Raw genomic sequence first — 5,291 nt, forward strand, 5'->3', positions numbered from 1 at the left:
AAGTAATATTAGTCTTAGGCTGGTATTACATTTGTCGTACGACAAATTTTTTCAAGCGTGTTGATTGTCTGCTAAATTGATAATTTCTAGATACTCGAGAATTTTACTATCCCGCAGTCAATCAACACGCTTGAAAAATTTGTCGTACGACAAATGTAATATCAGCCTTAGGGCCTGAGCAGAAAGACTGTCGTAAGCGTTTACGATTCTGTCGTAAGACTTAAGTCGGTGTCGGAAGTCAACGTACAAAGAATTTGTCGTAGATGTATGTCGCTTTGCGATGCGATAAATGCGACATACGTCTACGACAATTCTTTGTGCATTGACACCGACTTAAGTCTTACGACAGAATCGTAAACGTTTACGGCAATCTTTCTGCTCAGGCCCTTAGGGTGGATTTTCATTTGTCGCACGACAAAATTTTAAGGGCTGTTATACAATACGTCGTTTGTCGCTGTCGGATGTCGGGATGTAGCCGATGGTCCAATGAGAAAAGTTATTTATATACGACGTATTGTATAACAGGCCTAAGCGCGTTGATTGACTGCTGGATAGAAAATTTCTAGCATTCTCTACTCGAGAATTTTGTCATTCTGTAGCCAATCAACGTGCTTACAAATTTTATCATACAACAAATGAAAATCTATCACTATCGTGCCGGTAGGCGCGATCTTACGAAAGATCGATTTAATCATGGTTGAATGAAAAAAATTGCATTAGAAGAAGCAGAGATCACACACAAAAATAGTTTCAGAGAGCAAAAGTCATTTCAAGAAAGGGAATTGAGTCGCGCATAGAAATGAGTTATTTTACAACATTTTTTATACAACCACTGTATAAGAAATGTGTCAACTCGAGCGCGATAAAAAGGAATAACGATGTAAGCACTTGTAAGTGTGCGATAAGGTCGAACGAGAGATAATTATAACGACGGACGATCTCTCGCGTTGGAATCGCGCGCGCGCGCGCGCGAAGATGGTTTAATATTTACTCGCTACTCAATACTCGATTGTCAGCTTCGACGTGCCGCTCTTGATACTCCCTGCGATAAGAGGAGACCAGCGCTATCATTTCGAAAGTTGTAATAATTAAACATGAAAGAGGCTGGAATAAGAAATAAAAAATCAAGAAGATCGTACCATGCGTGGCAACTGAGAGACCGACGAGAATTTTAAATAAATACTCAGCTCATACTTTAAAAAACTCTTTTAGCACCTTTTAAAAAAATTCCATTCGAATAAACGCACAATTTGTCCTGCGCAAATAAATTGAATATCGTATTCTTGCACGTATTTTGTGTACGTATCTTGCACGTAAATGTACAAATGTATATAATGTGAACTTAAACCGCATTGTACATATTGTCAGAATAATTCGATGTGATAAAATATAAATATGTAATTGTTTTTAATAAAACGATTGTACTTATAATTATATTTAACGTTATTCAAATTAAGGGGCCTGTTGAGAAGTCCATCGAGCGTGAAGATTATTTGAGAGAGCGCTGCTTCGCTCTCTGGCCCCGTTACCTCCAGAATCAGCCAATATCGTTGCGGTCGACGGTCATTATCGCAAATTCGAGCATGACGAGTCGTATGCCTACGGTAAATGAAATCTGTCAGACGCGGCGAGATAACCTCGGCCTGCGAACACACTTGGTCACGCGGATTTGATGCAAACACTGTAATCATCGCGTTATGAGCGCATTTATATGATATTCAATTAGGCCGTGCGAGCAACGTGAGAGCCTCTTGACTCCAGACAGAGCTGCAGTTGTGCAGAAAAGTGCGATTGTTTGTGTCACATGCAGCTTTTGTGCGTTTAATGCATTTAAAAATTAAAGGGAGCACCGAGGGCGTAATTTTCTTTTATTCTACCATAAAGAACCGAGCGACCTAAGCGTCTTGTAATTTGAGTTTTAAATTCTCCGCTTTTACAATGCGGGTTTTACATTATGATAATGTTTAAGATTTTGTAACCACGCTATTATTTTATTACACGCATATGCTCGTTTACGATCGTGTGTTTTTTAGGAGCAAATTCGAGATAGCGTAGCTAAGCTATAAACGAACGTAACAGAGTCTCATAAAATGAGTTAGAATTTATCCTGAAAATTATGCGAGCGTGGGTCAACATGGCATTTTCAACAACTTTATGAGGTTTTTTTTGAAATTTTACTATACATTTTAATAAAATGTATACTAATTGTAAGTATAATTACTAGTAAAAAGTATGGTAAAATTTCAAAGAACTCATAAAATTCTTCGAAATGTTGTTCCACGATTATCTGATTTTCAAGATAAACTTTAAGAAAAAATTCTCTCCCTGTAGGCGAGCCTCCCCGGTTCTACCTGAACAGGCATTCTCCAGTAGAAGCTCGCCCAAGTTTATTAGTAAAATGTATGGTAAAATTTCAAAAACCTCTCATAAAGTTCTTCAAACTGCCACGTTGTCCCACGATCGTATAATTTTCAGAATAAATTCTAAGAGAAAAGTCTTACCGTGTACAACACGAAAGAGGAGGGAACGCTGCTAAAAATTCGTTGGAAAATAATCCGCATATCACTTTTCTCACAGAATTTTCATGCAACTCCGAAATATACAGGGTGGCCCGAGCGTTCCGGCCAGACTTTGAGATTTTATAAGAAATTTAATTCTGAACAAAAAGTTTCCTATAAACATGGGTGGTGAAATGCTTTTTTAAAAAGTTAGCGTACACAAAAATCCCTAAAATGACGGTTGTTTTATACATTTTTACAAATATCCCAAAAGTATGCGTTTTTAAATAAAAAGTACCGAAATAAAACTTGTAGAGATTTAAATTACCTTTCGAATGAAATCAAAACGACTGTACTACGTTCCATAGGTTGTGTGCCCCTCCAGCTTTAATGCACTCCCGATTTAAATTAAATGGGGAGGAAATCCGTAAAGAGACCAGATCGCCCACTACTCGATGTCGAAAGTGTATTGAAGCTGGAGAGGCACATCTTGAGAAAATTCGTTTTTTCACGTTTTTCTTCATTTTCTACTATCACAGTACTATTTTCGTTTAACAATGAGAATTATTTTGTTTTTAAAAGAAAAGGATTTTTATCTTTATTGATTTTTCCACGAAATTTATTCAGATATTTCGGTACTTTTTATTAAAAACGCATACTTTTTATATTTGCAAAAATATATAAAATGACCGCGATATTAGAGGTTTTTGAGCGCTAACTTTTAAACGAAGCATTTTTCGACTCATGTTTATAGGAAACTTTTTGTCCACAATTAAATTTCCTATAAAATCTCAAAGTCCGGCCGGAACGTTCGGGGCCACCCCGTATATCGTTAGCCAGAACGCGCGAAGATAAGAATCGCGAGCTCTGAACGTGGAACTATCTAGTCTACGGAACAATATTTAACTTCATCGCTTATCGACGGGCGTAAGCGCTCTATCTTATCCGAATCGAAGGCACGTTTGAAAATCGCGAACGTCGATGCAGACGCGCGCATCGCCGATCGCGTTTCAGATATACGGCGATATTCGTGGACGACGCAATGACGACGGCGACAGCGATAACGGCGATAACGGAGGGAAACGGGCGAAAAAGAGCCCGGCGTTTCGGCCTCTGAGTACTCACTCGGGTGGCGGCGGCGACGATACGTCTGCCGCGCTGCTGGCGAACGTCTCGTAATTCCTGTTCCTGGACATGCCGGCGAAGGACTGAACACGTACGTGGCCGGTTATGGCCGATGAAATTGTTCGCAGTAGTTTATCGTGGTCACGAGTTTACCGCTATCAATCCGAGCAGTCATGTGCTCCTCGGCGTGCGTCTTGTTTTCTTTAATTCCGCTTATTTTCACGCCGGCGTTCATGCTCGTTGCACTCCTCGTCAGGGCACGGGGCAGACGGCGTGTCGCGTCTCTCGCGGACAGATCGGTATCATCGAGCTGCCCGACGATTTTCCGCACGCCCGAGTCCCCCGAAAATTGGGAAAATCCCGATTTCTGGCGTCGGCGATGATCGCACGACCGTCATTACCGAAAGACTTTTGTCACGAAGCCTGAAAAATTTTCTAATTAAATTTACTAAGTTGCTGGACTAAGTCACGTATGTTGTCGAAATAAATCCGCCCCTTTCAGCGGCGCGGGGAAACGTGAGAAATAATCTCGGAATAAAATCGCGGAACATCCAGACGTTTTCGAAAATCTCTTTACCAAGTTCACAATGCACGCGTGCGATCGAGGCAAATAAACGCATTAGAGTAAGAGTAAATAGAAAATAGGAGGATACAGATGATTTATTGATATTTATTTGCTCGCAAGCGTTCGCCGGCAGTCATTGTAGCATACGCCCCTCTTATCGGCGGCGCAAGTGATTACAGACTGCATGTGACCGTCGGCGATAGATTAAGACATATTACGCAAGTCACAAATCACATGTGCTTGACTTGGCGAACACGGTGAACGAAGTCTCGCATCGACGCTCCGGTCGCTTCAGCTTGATCTTCAAAAACCGCCTCGTCCGCGCGAAGGAACGCCCTCAGAAAGGACTTACGTTACCGAGACAAAAAATATTCTCGACGCACTTATATTTCTCACAACCTCATTTAGTATAAAAGTAAGACAGCATCAAAATAAAGTCGACAATTCTTAGTCTCCTCTATCGAATTAAAAAAAGATTGACCTGCTATATTGAGAGCAACTTATATAGACGTGAGTTGCTCTCAATACAGCAAGTCAATCTTTTTTTAATTCGATAGAGGAGAATAAGAATTATTGACTTTATTTTAAATTTTCCCTCCTTACAACGCACGAAGTTGGCACCGCGATATTCGACAAGAGACGATACGTACTATCGTTTTATTCTAGATTTTAGAATTTTTCATTTAAGACTAAAATATTCCTTTCTCTATAATAAATATGATCGGTGCTATGTCAATCCTATTTTACGATACGTTCGAGTGTAATTGCATTGAATCCGGAAATTTTTCCTGTGTGGGTGCACCCTCAGAAAGGATTTCTGTTACCGAGGCAAAAAATGTTCTCGACGCATTTATATTTCTCACAACTTCATTCAGTATAAAAATAAGACAATATCAAAGTAAAATCCATAATTCTTATTCTCCTCTATCAAATTAAAAAAATCGACTTACTATATTGAGACAAGAGTAACTTATATAAATGTAAGCTTAGAATAAATTTTTCCTCCATCATACAACGCACGAATTGGCATCACGATATTCGACAAGAGACGATATGTACTATCGTTTTATTCTAGATTTTAGAATTTTTCATTTAAGACTAAA

The 5,291-nt window shown here is 39.5% G+C and overlaps 1 long non-coding RNA gene across 1 annotated transcript; it reads right to left on the minus strand.

Annotated features, from left to right (window-relative positions):
- Positions 1 to 1,194: 1,194 nt before the first annotated feature.
- LOC105558801 lies at positions 1,195 to 4,754 on the minus strand. Its single transcript, XR_001008703.1, has 2 exons — positions 3,624 to 4,754; positions 1,195 to 1,599 (listed from the first exon to the last, which is right to left on the minus strand). It is a non-coding gene; the product is annotated as an uncharacterized LOC105558801 (long non-coding RNA).
- Positions 4,755 to 5,291: the final 537 nt, after the last annotated feature.

This window comes from Vollenhovia emeryi, unplaced genomic scaffold, assembly GCF_000949405.1.
Source record: "Vollenhovia emeryi isolate VEMERY1.0 unplaced genomic scaffold, V.emery_V1.0 DF939310.1, whole genome shotgun sequence".
NCBI classification, from domain to species: domain Eukaryota; kingdom Metazoa; phylum Arthropoda; class Insecta; order Hymenoptera; family Formicidae; genus Vollenhovia; species Vollenhovia emeryi.